The 16,775-nt window shown below is 38.2% G+C and overlaps 1 protein-coding gene across 18 annotated transcripts in view; it reads right to left on the reverse strand.

Annotated features, from left to right (window-relative positions):
* The window catches only part of RIMS1 (regulating synaptic membrane exocytosis 1), a 306,518-nt gene that overhangs the window by 128,552 nt on the left and 161,191 nt on the right, over positions 1-16,775 (reverse strand). The window lies entirely within an intron of this gene.

Raw genomic sequence — 16,775 nt, forward strand, 5'->3', positions numbered from 1 at the left:
TTTCATTAGCTCTGCAGTTCTGCAGGTTTGGAAAACACATTAAATCACATTAAAGATCTTTCAGTTTTATTTTTAGGATTCTTCTTTGTGCCTTTATAAAGTTCAAAATTACAAGAACAACAAACCTACAAACTACACTGACACCTGCAGTGCTGTCAGTAAGCTCAAAACTATGGTACAGAGCTCCCCAAGTTTCAGTAACAAACTCAACAGTGACACCAAAAATCAACAGTCTCCTGTGTGGGCTGACCTGCCACATGCCAAACACAACACACTTTGTCTTCTTGTTTTAGAGTTATTTGCTTAGCAATAGAGAAATGTTCAGGAGGGAATAAATGTCAGCTCCAAGATGCAGATCAATGTATCCAAGTCCTCAAACACATTTCTTCTCACCCTCATTGTTCCCTGCTTTATTTTCCTCTCTTCCTTCCTAGATTCAGCTTCTTGCTCTTAGTTTCCTTGCTGATCTTTCTCCTGGTTACTGCAGATCCATGACCACTTAATTCATGCACCTAGCATCCTTCTCCAAGTCCCTGCTCTAGCAAGATCCTCTAATACATCTTCCGCCTTGTCTAACCTGCTGATTTTCCTGTTCTCACCATCTACCTACCCTTTGCTGCCTTTTCTTCCCAGCACATTTTTTCTGCTATCCATTGGCTTCTGCTTCTGGCTTTAGAGTCCTTTCTTAAGGTTCTGTATCTTAATCCCTCTTTAACCTCAAATCCTTTGATGCTGTTACATTCCTGCACACTCCTTCCCACATCTAAACCTTTAGGTATCTGTCCCTTTCCCCACTTCTGTCTGCAGGAGCTGGCCACAGCACCAATTCTCTCACCCTCTGCTCTCCAAAGTTGAGAGCAGGATCTGCACTGCAAATGCAGCTCCACTGAGCTGGAACGTGAAAGATGTGCTCAGAAGCTATAAAGGTAGCTATCAAATCAAATATCTTGACTGAATGCCACTGAAAGTAGTAAGTCTACCATTTGGTGAATACTTTAAAAGCTGCAAGAATCACTCAATTTTAAGATTTCCATTAAAATTCAGTATGATGCAGACCACTGGCACACGTCTGGGGCAATTTACAACTACAAAAAAGATTATACAATGGAAAATGTCAGTTAATCTATTCATAAACACTCATCAAATAGAACATAAAAGTTAAGACACAAATGAAAAAAGTCCCCAAATGGGCATTAAAAATATTTTATGCCAGCAATACTGATACTAGAGACAGCTGCAGTTCAGTACTCTGTTATATCTTTGAAAATAATTTCTCCTTGGTCATCCTATGTCATTGCTGCATCTTTTCCTAATGCCTATTTGTGCCATTTTTGCACTGCCATACTCCAGAACTCACTCTTTGTTGAATTGCACAAAATACCTTCACTGCAGCAGCATTATAGAGATCCAGGAATAGGTAAATAACATGCAAAAACTAACTAAGAGCATAGCTTCAAAATTTCAGGTTTTCTCCAAAAAAACCCCACCAAAACTGGAAACAAAAATCCCTACACACAGAGAACACTCTCCATTGGTAAAAGTCATTAAAAATTACTAGTAAAACAAGAAAAACTTAAGACATTGGAGAGAGGAATGAACAAATTTTATAAGGAGCAAATAATAGCTTTATAGGCTTAAACTGCTTTTAAATACTTTTAAAACAATTCTTTAAAAACATGAACAACTTAAAAATAATAAGTCCCCATGAAAACACACATATACTATATCATTATTTTTGTACATTACTGATGTATTTCTAAAACGTATTACTAAAAATGCATTTGTAATTTTAATGTTTGATTTCCTTAAGACCAACTGAGTAAAGCAGGGTATTTGTAAATATTGTAAACCCTTATTTCCTAAGGGAATAATTCAAAAGTTGTATCTTAAGAGCAAGGAAATGCTTTTCCCATTAACACGCTGCCGCTCAATTACTTTACTCTTGGATGCACACGGATGCAATAATAATTTACAAGACACAAATGTGTTGAGCTTTTTCCACAAGTCTTTTGCAGCCTTCCATCAAAATTCAAGATGGGGAGTAAAACTCTTAATAAATTCTCATTGTTTTTACATCTGCAATATGTGTGCTTTCAAAATAAAGGGAAAGCTAACTCATACCACCAAAAATCCATTTTCTCGAAAATACTTTGTCTTCAGCAGCACTCTCCATACCAAAAGCTAATGCTGGGGTACTGTGATTTCAAGTGAGATCCTGAAAAGCTGAGAAGTTCTGGAAAAAACAGCCTTGTCCCTCTCACAAAGCCAAAACAAGCACAAAATATGAGATGGTCTGCTATTGTGTATGAACAGTCATGCTGATTTCCAAAGAGTCTTGAATACCTGGAATAAAATACCTCAACATGTTTTCCCAAATCCATCCAGACCATATTCAGAGACTACTCATAATCAGCAAAGAATGTAATTCAGCAATTTATTCAAATCCCGATGTGCAGGATTTGCAGGAGTTACTTAAGACAAAAAGCAGAATCTAATTATATGGGTCAGTCAAAAAAAAGTCCTTCTGCAGTTTGTTGTAGTCCTCCTTTAGGTAGTAAAGAGCTACTAGAAGGTCTTGCCAGAGCCTCCTCTTCTTCAGGATGAACAACCCCAACTCTATCAGCCTGTCTTCACAGGAGACATGCTTCCATCCTCTGACAATCTTCACAGCCTTCTCTGGACTCACTCCAGCAGGTCCATGGCCTGCATATGCCGGGAGCCCATACCTGGCTGCAGCATTCCATGTGATATCTCACCACAGTGGAGCAGAGGGACAGAATCACCTCCCTCAACATGCTGGCCATGATGCTTTTGAGGCAGTCCAGGATGTATCTGGCTTTCCATGCTACAAGCTGCCAGCTCACATTGAGCTTTTCATTCACCAACGCCTCCCAAGTCCTTCTCAGGGCTGCTCTCAATCTATTCTCCAGTCTGTACTTCGGGTCTATTGACCTAATCCACCTCTCTCCAGTTTAGAGGCACAAGTCCAGGTAATTGACATCACTCTTCCTTTATGCTGTAACCTCATTGTAGAAGGCAAATAAATTGGTCACACACTATTTACCTTTAGTAAAGCCCTGTTGGCTGCCACCAATCACCTCCTTATTTTCCAGTTTGCTTAGCACAGTTTCCAGGATGATCTGCTCTGTGATCTTGCTGGGCACAAAGGTCACCTTTTGTAGTTCCCAAAAGGTGGGAACATCCCTAGAGATGTTGTTTTTTTTTTTTTTTTAAATGAGGGTTATGTTTCCACTTTTCCAGGCAGTGGGAACCTCACCAGACTGGCACAACTTCACAAATATGATGGATAGTGTCTTAACCATTTCATCTACCAGTTTCTTCAGGAGTAGCAGATGCATCTCATCAGGCCCCACGGACTTTTCCACCTGCATGTCCCTCAGACGGTCTCAAACCTGATCTGCTGCAGTGGGCACTTTCTCAATCTCCCAGTTCCTGCCTCTGTCTGTGGCAGCCTGGGCAGTGTGGCTGGAGCACTTCTCAATAAAGACTGAGGGAAAAAGTAATTCAGTACCTCAGCCTTCTCCATATTCCAGTCAGGCCTTCTCTTTCCTTCTGGAGAGAGCCCATATTCTCTAGTCTTCCTTTTAATCCTAACCATAGCCACTTTCCTTGTTGCCCTTGATGACACCACACAGATTTAATTCTATCAGGGCTTTAGCTTTCCTAACCTGATCCCAGGCTGCTGGGACATTCCCTCTGGTGAGCTGCTGTTACAGATGTGGTACATCCTATTGCTAAGCAGGAAAATACCTCCACACCCAGGAAAAAACATGGTATTGTTTTATCGGAGAAATAATTCAGTGTGTAACAATATATGCTAAAATCATTCTAGTTCAAGCGGCTAACTAACCCCATAAAGAGAATATGTGAGTACCCTGCCTTGGCAAACAGCCCCCACACTAATCTGGCAAGCAGAGAATTCAAAAGCTACCTACTGCCTATTTATATAGAAATACAGAAAGCTTCACAAAAATGCTCATTATCTCTTAGTCTCAAACCAACCCACTTCAGATGTCTACAGTTAAGAACTTAAATCCTTGCAGGACAAGATCTGTGTTTTACCATCTACACAGTTCAAGGACAGGCTGGCTCATGCACTCTGTGGGAAGAATGCACCACAAGGCTGTGAAAATTAGGATTTTCTTTTCTCTTTTTTTCTTTTTACTTATTTTGCAATATATAATTGCACTGGACTTTAGTTCCCTGCTGGCAAATGTCCTAAGCACTGCATATTAACATGCTGTAAGATTCCAAAGTTAAAATAAAGACTAGTACACTTTAGAAGTGTCAATTTTTATATACAATACTCTTTTTTCAGATACAAATGTGGCACATAGCTCTCAAAACTAGAACTAGCCTCTTAAATTGCTCCCTCAATTCAGTATTTATTCAGGTATTTTCATTTAATAATGAGATATAAAATTACTTTTCTGTATCTTAATTAAATTTCAGAGTAATAAAAAAAACATTGGAAAAGGGTCTACACAGCTTTTTCAAGCTCTAGGCTTTCAGATTTAGATAACTGACAACCTGGGCTTATTCAATATAAACTGAAAATAAATGGTTATTCCTTACTTCTGCACTTAGAAGATAAGGAAATTTCATACTTTTTCTCATACAAAATAAACACTTTTTTATTTTGAAACGAACCCCTTAGTTTAGAAATCTTTTTTAAAGTGGTAGTACATTGTGAAAAAAGTGATGCTGATTCATATTTTCAAACAAGAAATACAGAAATAATTAGGCAAGGAAGTTGTGAACTTATGAAAAATTATATAGATAGTTAAGGGCACTTGAATTAAGCTAAAATCTAGTGAAAAGGAAAATCCATTTGACTTCTCCCCTAGTTACCATGGCACAGTTAATCCTTTACAAGAGTTTGCAAATTCATAATTTTTTATTTTGCAAACAAATGATTTGCCCATTGCTAATTATGAAAAAGTTTTTCAACATATTCTTTTTTGTCTATGCATAAAGGAAAATTTTCGGTGATCTGTTTAAAATGAGTTCCTTATCCAGATATTTATTTAACAAAGAATTTTTATGTCATAGATTGTGATTTGCTTTTAACTGGGTGTACAGGTTAGACATGTACTTTTCTACAATGAAGTACTGCACTTGTTCACTGATGAATGAAGGTTGCTCAAAAGACAGATTTGCAAAAGACCTTCCAACTAGAACACAACTGGGCCCATTTCTGTGTTTCACAAAATGGACTTCCTACCTGAATTATTTCAGCTTTATAAATTACTGAAATCAAGGGTTACTAATCTTGCCAATAGAAGCTGAAAACCAAAAATCACAACCTATCTAGTAGAAAACAAACTACTAGAGGAGTTTTGAATGTTTCCAAAATTTTTAACATGGACACAGGGGACATGAGGAAGCTCCTCTGTTTTCTGAATGTCTAGGGAAACTTCTCATGAATTCCCTGAGCCAACATTTAGTAACTTCACTCAAACACCCAAAGTCTTCAAAAGTTCATCAACCCCTTCCCAGCTAGATTCTTATTTTTATCTCAGAGACCATCTACACTGCTATTCTGAGTATATGTGAGTCTTATTGAAAGCATGTGAGTCCAAGAATGTGTATGATTCACAGAGGGATGGTCCTTAAAAGCATATTCTGTAGGGCCATGACAACGTGTGACAGACTTAGAGATATAAAACATGAAGAAAGATGCATGAACTTCTATTAATATGAAAGTTATTTTACAAGGTTCATTAAAACTATTTTCTTGAGGATACAAGAAAAATGTTCAGCATCAGGAACATAAAATCAACAGGCAAACATTTTGATTTTGATATTGTGGCATTTAAAGATTTAAGGAAAATTTTGCTGTCTAATTGTTGTCTCTGGTTTTGCTGGCTGGGATCACTCTCTTGAGTGAAATCTAATTTTGCAGATAGATGAAAGGAGATGTCCTCCTGGAAATTTAGAGCTTCTCTGAATAAATTTATTATTTCTATTTCATTCCAATTCAATATTGACACTAACTTGTGTCAACAGTTTCACTGAGTTCCTGTTTCATATAATTAACACTTTCAGTTTCGATATGATTTCTTGATAATATTTTTGTTTCTTTATAATATGTTTTGTTTAATTATTTTTGTATAATGAAATCTGAAAAATGTATAGCAAGTCATCTCAGAAAGTCACATGGTCTCATAATTTTGGATACATATGTACACATAGCTACCTAGTACACTGAAGGCCTGACAAGTTCTTAACATTTTTTCTGCTGTTCTTCAAATGCATTTCAAATATACATGATGTTCTTCAGCATACCATAATTGGTTTTTTTCCCCTGTGGGCTGGTTTAGGTTTTTTCCCTATCTCCTGTACAGATTAAACCAATTGAGTAGTGTTGATTGCAAAAAAAGGTAATATTTCCATTTGGGTCTCCTTTGGTATTTTTCTTCTGAGAGTTTTAAAAATCTTAAGTTTTTTATTTTAGTATTTGTTAAAAATTGATTTATTAACAAATTATCATTTAAAATCAAAGCTGCAAATAAACTCTTCTCAAATCCCAGGCTGTTTCTATACTCCCAACAGCAAGAAATTTTAACAAAGATGAAGAAAACAGAAAACAAAATGGCTGTAAGGCTGTAAAGCAGCAGCCGACACATAAGAAGCACTGTGTGGGTTTTTTGGTTTAGTTTTTTTGTTGATTTGGGGTTTTTTGTTGGTTAGTTGGTTTTTTTCTTATTTTGGTGTTGTTATTGTTTCTGTTTGTTATGGGTTTTTTAACTATCATTCATGAGTATCCTCAGTTATGCTGCACTAGAAGATAATGAGAGCTTTGTTTCTTCAGTTCAGAGGGGAATACTGCAGGGAGAATCTTCAGAGTGCACTCTGAGAAATCACTGACAGTTGCAAAACAATGAGCAAAGGATCTTTGGAGCTTTGCTTCCCACCAGTAGAGAGGAAATAGTTATGAACATGACCATGAATAAACGCATGATCTTCAAAAAGAGACCAAAGCTGAGCAGAAAAAAAGCCAAAAACCTTCCTATTAAAAAAAAAAAAAAAAAAAACAACAACAACCAAAAACAAAACCAATGAAATCCTATTGCCAAATAACCAAAGCAAAACACTCCACACTTAGAGAAAATTAGGAAGCAACCACAACAACAAAAGGAGACCAGCAATCATGGAAGCATCTAAAAATAATATCAACATTAAAAGTAGAACCAGGCCAATTCAATGCAGTGAAAGACTGACCAACTAAATCATAAATATTCCATTTTCTGGAAGAATCAATGGAAAGTTCCCTGTGAGTGTGCTCCTTAGAGTGATTGAGTACCAGGAAGCACACAAGACATTCAGGAACACAAAATACAATGCAAACAGCAATGTATGCAAAGCAACTGAGAGAATTCTGCAACTATTTAGTCCCTACTACTTAGTATTTACTACCAAGTAGTTGCCAATCAAGAATACTATGTAAAGAACCTGCTACTATTTGGCTCTATCAGCAGATGTCAAATACATTCATCTGAGCAGGAGTTTTGTTTATGAGCATGCCATGTTAAGAGCCACACAAGAAAAGGTGTCTAGCATAGGCTGAAAACCTACTTAGAAAATAATATTCTAAATATATTCTAACAATATTTGGCTAAAACTGATAACAAATACCCCCTGAAGTATTCATAAAGCAAGTCTGTAGTGTTTGTCTGGAACATAGTAATAGTCAACACTCACACTACTGTTCCATGTAATAAAACAGAAACATATTGGACTGGTAAGGGACTTGACCCCAAGGACAAAGGAATGGCTTTTCATAGTAGGCCAGAACCAGACTTCAAAGCTATCTTGACAAACAAGCAAAAAAAACCAATCTGGAAATAGAGGATCAGGCTCAGAGCAGCCAAGGAAATGGCTCCACACTCAGAGCAGGATAAACAAGTATAGAAACAGGGGAAAATCCACCAGTTGAGAACTAGCAGTGCAGAAGAGGATGAGGTGGATACAATTGATCTCAATGGTAACAGGAGAGGATGGCACACCAGCCTGGCTGCTGTTGGAAAAGCACTAGCCTTGCCTCTTGGGAGTTACAGGGTTGGCCAGAGACAAAGACTCCGGGCCATTCCTACTTTTGCTACAAAAATACCTCCAAAGGTGAGACTGGTGAGGAACTGAAGGTTTTGTTGTTCATTTTGTGGACTTTGTTTTGTGTTATTGTCCAGCATGGTTTGTCTTCTGGGCAGCCTTGTACTTAACCAATACCCTGGCATAAGAGCTGACCTTGATGACAGCTCATTCTCTCAGATTCTGTCCTTGCAGCACACAGATCAGTTTTCAGAGAGGAATATTGAGGAATATTTAGGATAATGATCCTGAAGTATCATTATGGGGGAGAGATGATACAAATTTAATGGATAGAGAGCTATAGATAGCCTGGTTTAATAGTCCATTATGACTCTATAGTCAGGGCATGTGGGGCTCAGGGTGATTTTGAGGCATCTTTTAGATCTCTCAGGTCCATGCTATTCCAAAGGCTGGAGACATGCTGCTGATTGTCCACTGCCCACAGCACAGCCTTGAATCACTGCAACACAGGGTGCCACTGCTCTGTACCTCTCAATCCCAATCCTATTTCACCTTCTTCATCTACTAATGCCAAGATGTGCAAGAGACCTCTGGAATGCAGTTTACAGCCATCTATCTACACAGTAAAGAGCTTGAAGAAGAAACAGGGATTTAGCTTTTTTATGCACCTATAAACAACTTACTAAGTGTGAGAGAGTGCAAGGCTTTGACCTTAGCCAAAGGTGCTCTCAGTGTTATCCTTTACACTCCATGGAGAGCGAAGGCTGACCACTGTCCCCCCAGCCTCAGCATTCTGTCCTCCTGATACTCCTGCTGCTGCTTCTGTTCCTGAGTGCTATTAAATCACACTCCCTCCAATGCCTCCCTCAATATTCTGCCCTCAGTAAACTCTAATTCTCCTCTAAACTCTGTTGAAATTACATAGATTTCTAACATATTTATCTAAAAATAGAGTATCTGAAGCATTATTTTGAAGAGCATAAAACCGCTTTCATAACTTATTCTATCACACATCTTTAGGGTAAATTCTTCTAGTGAAAAAACTGCTTTCCAAAATCAGTTTTTATAGACAGTGTTATCAACTAGTTAGATATAGGATTTCAAAGGTATTTGTTATTCTCAACACACTGCATAATGCCCAAGGAACTTGCAGTGGTGAATCCTTCCTCTCACTTTCCCCTGTGACCCTTCCGCAATTTAGCTGAGGACCTTGTTTCAAATACAAAAGGGAAAAACTGATGTCCTTCCCTGAGCAGAAAGTGCAATGCATCAATATGATCAAGCAGAAATAATGTACAAAATAGCCAGAACTGTACATTTATTATAACCCATATATTATTATAACCATAACTGCATCTTATGGTAAAGAAAAACATTTTTATTCTATGTACATAAGTTTGATAATTTTGCCTCCTAAATAATATGAAAAAAAAAAAAAACAATCACATTCCATTCTGAACTTTTTAAAGCTCCTAAGAAAAGAATAATTCAGGAGATTGAGGACTTGTCAATTGTCTTCTGCCATCAAGAAATAAAACACAGGAATTTTCACTTGTTTCCTGAAGTAAATTTCTAAATTCTTTATCCTTGACTTCTACAAAATGCAGAACTCATAATGCAATAAGAATATTATGATTACTTTTCAGAAACTCATTTCTATTTTGATGTGCACTTTCCAAATACAGATTTTTCTTTAAAAGCTCATTCCATATAGCATCACTACTGTCAAATTATATTTATCACATCAGCTTTCAAAACATAAACATAACTGAAACACAGACTTAAAAGCAAAATGGTTCTTTATTCCCTTGTTAAGCTGAACATATGCTACAATTAAGACTTTAACATTCCAAGGATACAACAATTCCACTAAAACTGCACAGTTAAATAAATCTGTTCATAAAAGGATATAACTTTGTTTAAAAATATGAAATATAAAAAAATAATTAAAACCTCAGCTCCTTATTTACCTGTCCCTGAATGCAACGTTTGGAGCAGAAACTGGAGAAACCCAGCAAACATAGCAGCTTCAGCAAGAGAATGTTTAAAGCACAGCTGGCATCTAGTAGGTTGCTGAATCCAGCCTGCAACTGTAGCAAAAGCGTAATGCCAGCAAAAATCCACTTCAGTGTGAAGGAGACGATCTAAAAGAAGTCATGAGGTCCTTGCATCCTGGTTCGAAGCCAAATTATTCTGCAGTGTCAAACACTGAACACACTGACAGCAGACAGGGCTAACGAGAGCTCTTGTCAGCAAAACAAATCTCTGCAGTGTGGAGCAAGCATCGATTACTGCATTAGCTCCCTGCAATGACAGCGACTCGCAGCCTTTGGGAAGAGTTCGGGGCTTTAGGAACCCGGAATCAACCCTCAGGAAACAAGATGGGGGGGAAAAGCTCCTCCTCTCTGGATAGAACAGGAGAGAAGTTTCTTATGCTTTTGAGCCAACAGTACCTAAGTAATCAATACCACTGCTGCAGTTATTATTTATATTCAGCAGTGGTGCACTGAACAAGTTTAATCAACTGCATAGACGAAGCAATTGTGTTTAGGAAATGTGTTTTTTTAAATTTATGTAAAACATCCCAAGCTGCAGATTTACTTCTAGCACACTGAAAACACAAACGGCCCTTGAGAAAAACTTACCACTTTTTACAAATTAATAGGGTAATTTAATTCTTTTCATATGTAACAGATGTGTGCATGGAAACATAATTTTATATAAGAAAAATACACTCCAAATAAAAACCCCCAGGAAATAACATTTTGTATTCCAAATTACATGTTCAAGATAAAACAGAAAAGCAGAACTTGCATTTGCAAAAGCCAGATGATTAGAGAATTATAGCTAATAGAATTTACTAAAGTATTAAATCTACTGTAATCATATCCAAATGATACAACAATAAAACTATTTCTGTGGCAGAGATAGCCTTCCTCTGTACAAACAGATGGCTTTCTGCAGCCTATCTACATACTGCAGGACTTCCAAAACACAATGCAGGACATCCAAAATACAAAAAAAAATTGCTGTTTAGAAACTAAAATGTGAGAAAGAAAAGCAAACAAAGAGAAGCTTAGAAGGGATAAAATATAAATAGTAAGGCTAATGAGAGTTACACCTCTTTCATACTTAACAATATATGGATCCATTAATAATAATGATAATAAACTTTTAATCAAGTTGTTTCCCTGCAATTCTGGATCAAACCCAAGGTACTGAACACTCTCTTTCACAATCCTACATGTCAGTCAACAGCAAAAGCCACAGAATATCCCTGGCCACTGCTGACTTTAGTGTCCCCTGCAGCATGGTATCAGCAGGAGGAACATTCACCTGTCTAACTCTGCTTTATTCACAACATGCCCTTGTTAGGAGATGGTTTGTTTGGAGGAGAACTGTGTCCAGTCTTTATGTATTTCAAGAGACAGTGATCATCTGCTACTGACCAAGGAACACATACCCAGCTTTCTCCTAAAGCCAGAAACATTTCTTGCAAAAGAAACAACAGACCAAGTATGCCAAATGCCTGATGCTTCCACACCCATCCAGTGACCCTTCTGCATTCCTCCTTGAAGGATGAGCTCCTCTTCTGCCAGGGCAGGCATTGAGCGCCTGCCTCACTTCCAGAACACAGCATACCTGGGTCCTGAACACTCACCTCTCCCCACCTGCATGTACTAAACAAGGCAGGGGATTTTGTCATAACATAAATCAACAGATGAAAAATTCTTGCTTGCTACAGCCTCAGAATTGGTAAATGAGACTGTACTGTATGGGCCTTCTTTTCTGACTTATTTCAAGTGTTCCTGTCATTCCCATGGCACACATGTGTCTGTGAAAAGAATAACGAACTGTTCTCCCAGACAAGTTTGGAAAGGTTGCCTGTGCCTCAGGGTTTTGTAAGAGCTCTCACTGTCTCCCACTCCCCTGAGTGGTAACTCCTCCCTGCTCCTCCAGCAGGCAGCTCTCTGTGCCCATTTTCCCCACTGCTGTCCCTAGCCATGAGTCTTGCCCAAGCCCTGTCTAAATGGCCCAGCCTAACACCTTCAGATGGCAGAGGTGTCTGCAAGAATTTGCTGAAAATAAGGGAAAAGGGGAGCAACAGAAGAATGTTCTGAGGTCAGAAAGGGCATTTTGCAGAAAAGTACCACCAAATCCAGCATGCATTGCTCATCCCCAAGGATGGATTTCATTCCTCCCAGCCACAGGCACATCGAGCCTCTCTCGCTGTCCCAAAGCTCATCTGACACCTGAAGAATAAAGTGCTGATAGTTGGTCTATTTACTTTTACACACATTAATAGTATCAAAGCATAGGAAACTAACTATAAAACTGGACGTAATTCCATTTTCCTAGTAAAAATACATAATTAAGTTATAACACACTTTCAAACTTTGCACAGGATAGCACTGCCTTTGTAATCTCTGCAGATGTTTACCTTTTCAAATTATTTTATTGCCACTATCTTCTGAGACATGTTACATTAGGCATCTGATAGTTAGATTTTGACCACCATATTTTAGCCCTTCATAATCTTCCTGCTAATAGCTGGTCTAGATCTTAATCTGCGTATGATACTCCTGCAGTTATAAAAATTTCTAAGACCACTAGTAAAGCATGAGATTGTTCAATCTCACACAACTCTTACCATTATTCATGTTTTAGGAGAACAAATTCCAAGAATCAAACATACTGCTCAGCTTTCTGCCTCGGTGAAAATGCAGCTGTCCTCTAAACCAAAAGTTTTACATCAATTTTTTGGAAAGGGGAAAGTCAGAGAACGGTCCCAAGCTTAATTCTGTAGCACAAAAAGACCAATTCAAGTAAAGAAAGAGGTTTCTTTATTTGAAACTTGGAATTTAAATTAGAAAGTCAGAGAAGCAACAAAAAATATCTGTGTTGCAGTCTCCAGACCTCAAAGCCAAGTTACACTGGGGAAGATATTCTAATACAACTTCAGGAGACTTAGATACAATATTAGGTACTGTATGTGACATTTTGCACTGTAGCCCTGTCTGATCTGCTTCAAAAGGTCCTGGATAATGTGGGAGATGAACAGGGACTAGACAAGCCACATCCCACACCTCTACAGGGAAAGAAAAGGACTTGGGAAACTACATACTGAGATGGTTATGGAACAAATCCTTCTGGAATGCAGCCCCAAGCCCATGAAGGCCAAGAAGGTGGCTGGGAACCACCTGCACAGCTTTAGCAAGGGCAAATCTTGCCTGAGCAGTATGCCTTCTGGATCTGCAGGCAAAGGGACAGCAGCAGATACTGTTTAACTGTAGCACAGCTTCCAACCAAGTCTCTCACAATATTCTTCCAGCCAAATCAGGGAGCTATGGATTGACTGGTGAATCTGAAGTGGAAAACTGACCTCACCACTTGATTCAAGCAATGGACTAAAGACTGGAGTTTGATTGGTGGTAAATTACTAGACACACAAAAAAGGACCAGAACAGAGATGCATGGGGAGGAAACAAGGCTTTCCTTTGCTGTGCTAGCAGCACTCCAGACCACCAAAGCTCTACAGAGATCACAGAAAACTCAAAGTGGTATTTGGCTTTGCATCCAGAATTAAACTCATTAGAAAAGAACATACTTGCTTCTGATAGGCTTAAGTGCAGTGTTTAGCTAAGACTAAGCTTATTATAACACTTGCAGCATAACTACATCTTCTCTTCAGTAAAGTATTGCCCAGTGAAGAGACTGAATGCTTTTCAGTCTCTTTTTCAGATTCTTTGGCAAAATAGTTACAACTTTGCAAAGAAAATTTTGAACCATTTACCAGAGAAAGACTTCTATGCATAAATATGCAAATACATAAATTCACACACTTCTTAAGAAGGGGTTATGGATTGACATAGGAACAATTGTGAAATTTTTTGTAACTACTGAAAAAAACCCAACCTCTGATTGGTTCTTAACCTCTGGTGAAAAAGACATATAGCTCATTAAAGGAATATCTGCCTTTAAACACACATCAAACTTGTTAGAGCTCATCCAAGTTCCTCTTCTTTCAGGCATGAGCATAGTCTGTTTACATTTCTAGCCAGGTAACAAGAAAACTTAAAAAGCACCAAAGGATGCTAGGTTGTCAAATCAACAGAGTAATATGCTGAATCCAATAAGTTTGGTCTTTTATTTAGTTTGAGCTAAATCAATGTCATGCCATTGTGCTCCACAGCTTTTGATTCAAACCATGATCCAAGCTAATCAATTCAAAGTGAAAGTGAGGTAAGTTGGCATCCATCTGAATAACACCATGTAAAAGCACACACTGGGAGCAGGCTGGGGTGTGCTCCACTGGCATCCCAGGATAAGGGCTTGACCACATTGTTTCTGGAGGTCCTCTGGGGGAGTTTTACAGAACATCACCCACCATTCTGCAGCAGACTGGAAGACAGAAAGCATTTCTGCACAACCATGTGATAGGAACCCCTTCAAGGACACAGGTCTGAAAGAGTCAGTAAGGAAACACCCTGCTATTTACGGCTTTTGCAACCATCATTCCAAGTTCTCTGTCAATGGTTTAGCACTGCGTTGCCAGTGATGTTTCATCTCCCCCTCCTCCACCCAGGATTGACTCAATTGCTCTTGACTCCTCTGAGGAAGAAGATCGTGACAGTGAAAGTGGAAAGAAACAAAATGAACCCTCAGCCTAGAAAACCTGGGCTGGGCCTTCAATCCCACAGGTGCAGTGGCTGAGATCTTTGCTATCCAACCTTCATGATTCAGTAATTTAGCAATGCATTTATCTTAGTTTCCTTAGCTACTCACAAATGTCAACAAGTCCTAAGATAGATCGTTTTGATAACTGGCCTTGACTGAGGAGAATCTACTGACAGTCAAGAGAAAACATCAGTGCAAATCTAACAGTGCAGCCACTGTCAGATTTACAGATTTCTGGACTTCTTCTGACATCCGAGGATGATGAATTGCCCTCTGTGTGTACAGAGATTTTGTGGAGTATTTTTGTTCATGACAAGGGCAGTAAGTAACATATTAACTTAAAATATCCATAAAAGATCTGCTGGATAGCATTTTTTAGAGCCAAAGGTCATTTTACACAAACCCTAATTCAAGCAATTTGCTCAGCTATCCAACTGCTAACCAAAGCCAGATGTTTTCATTTAAATGGTGACAAATCTGCAGGCACTGACTTTACAATTTACTGATCAATAGCATCAAAATATTATTTTTTCCCAGCTAAACTACTGTTTCTGGTTGTTGCGTTACTGTCTCCCCCCACACCCCATAGCACAGTGGATGTGCAAGACCCATATGCTCTTCCCTGCCTGATGCAGTTTAAGCTGCTCTGAAGGGTTGCTATGCCAGCACCACTTTTGACAGCCAAGACAGGCTTGAACTGACAGAACCAAACTGCTGCAATCCATTCAGCCTGCAGGAAGAGGCTGCAGGCTGCAGGCATCCACCTGAATTTGAGTTTTCCTGCCAAAAGAGAAGTCAAGCAAAACACATTCCATTCAAACCCAGACTACAGCAAAAGTAGGAGAACTTACCTAAGGTGACAATGTCGTTACAGTTTAATTAATTCAGCTACATAACCTTACAAAAAATCCTTAAAACAACTTTTTTTCCCTCCCTTCAAAAACTCTCCACCCCCATTACAAAGTAAAAAATCAAACAACTACACATATCCTGAACTAATTCCTGTACAGGCTGTGATTGAAAGTCTATACAGCCAGGGGTGATAGACATTTGTGTGTTACTATTTTATTCTGTTTCTGTACTTCAGGATAATTTTGAAAACTTAACTCACATTCTTTCCTTTTCTTTTTCCTACTACCTAAATGGATGTAGACATGTAGACCATTCCAAAAGGAACCTATATAAGCAGCATTTTCTATTACTTTAAAATGTTATATACACCATCCAGACAAACAAAAAAAGTAATTGCTAAAACCACACATCTAAATGCAGGGTTTAACAGTGACCACATTGTTTAAGCATTGTCAGAAAATTCATTCCTAATCCTTATAAAAATTTTCTAGGGCAAAGTAAGATTAGGTCCACAATAGCACAGATAACTGTTGTTATGATGGCAACATGCCTAAAATTCATATCAATATTTGTTGTTGCAGCTTTTTTTTTCTTTTTAGAGAAACTATGCTGATATATTAGGATTTTTAAGGATATATTTGAAGAGAAGTCAAAATGTAAATGGTATATTTGTTTAAGAAAAAAAAAAAAAACAACTGCTGACTGAAAAAATTAAATGTCTCCCTAAGTGTTTCAGTGACTTGTAAGAATAGTCATTCCCTAAGACTCTCTTAGCAGTGATCTTTAAAACTTGGTAACAATAACAGATTAACCAACTTGTTTTATAACTGATTTCAGAGCAACCTTTCTGTGGAAAAGAGCTAGCAGGAGCACAACTGGATTCATTCCCAAACATTCAGTTCCATTCACAGGGGACTGGTTTGCCCTTCTCCAGACATTGTCTGCTTAAAGAGAGTAACAACTCCCCTGCTGGCAAATCAGTAATGTGTCTCCCAGGGGAGATAACTGAACCTACACCTGGGTACACTCATAAGGTTCAGTGTGTTACACAAAAATTGGCAGAAACAGCAAACACCAGAAAGTTTTGAGAACATACATTTATTTAAGATTGTATTTCTGAGTTCCTTTGTAAGGTCCTATTTTATCTGTAAATGCAAGTCACCTTTATACTA

The sequence above is a fragment of the Ammospiza caudacuta genome, chromosome 3, assembly GCF_027887145.1.
Source record: "Ammospiza caudacuta isolate bAmmCau1 chromosome 3, bAmmCau1.pri, whole genome shotgun sequence".
NCBI classification, from domain to species: domain Eukaryota; kingdom Metazoa; phylum Chordata; class Aves; order Passeriformes; family Passerellidae; genus Ammospiza; species Ammospiza caudacuta.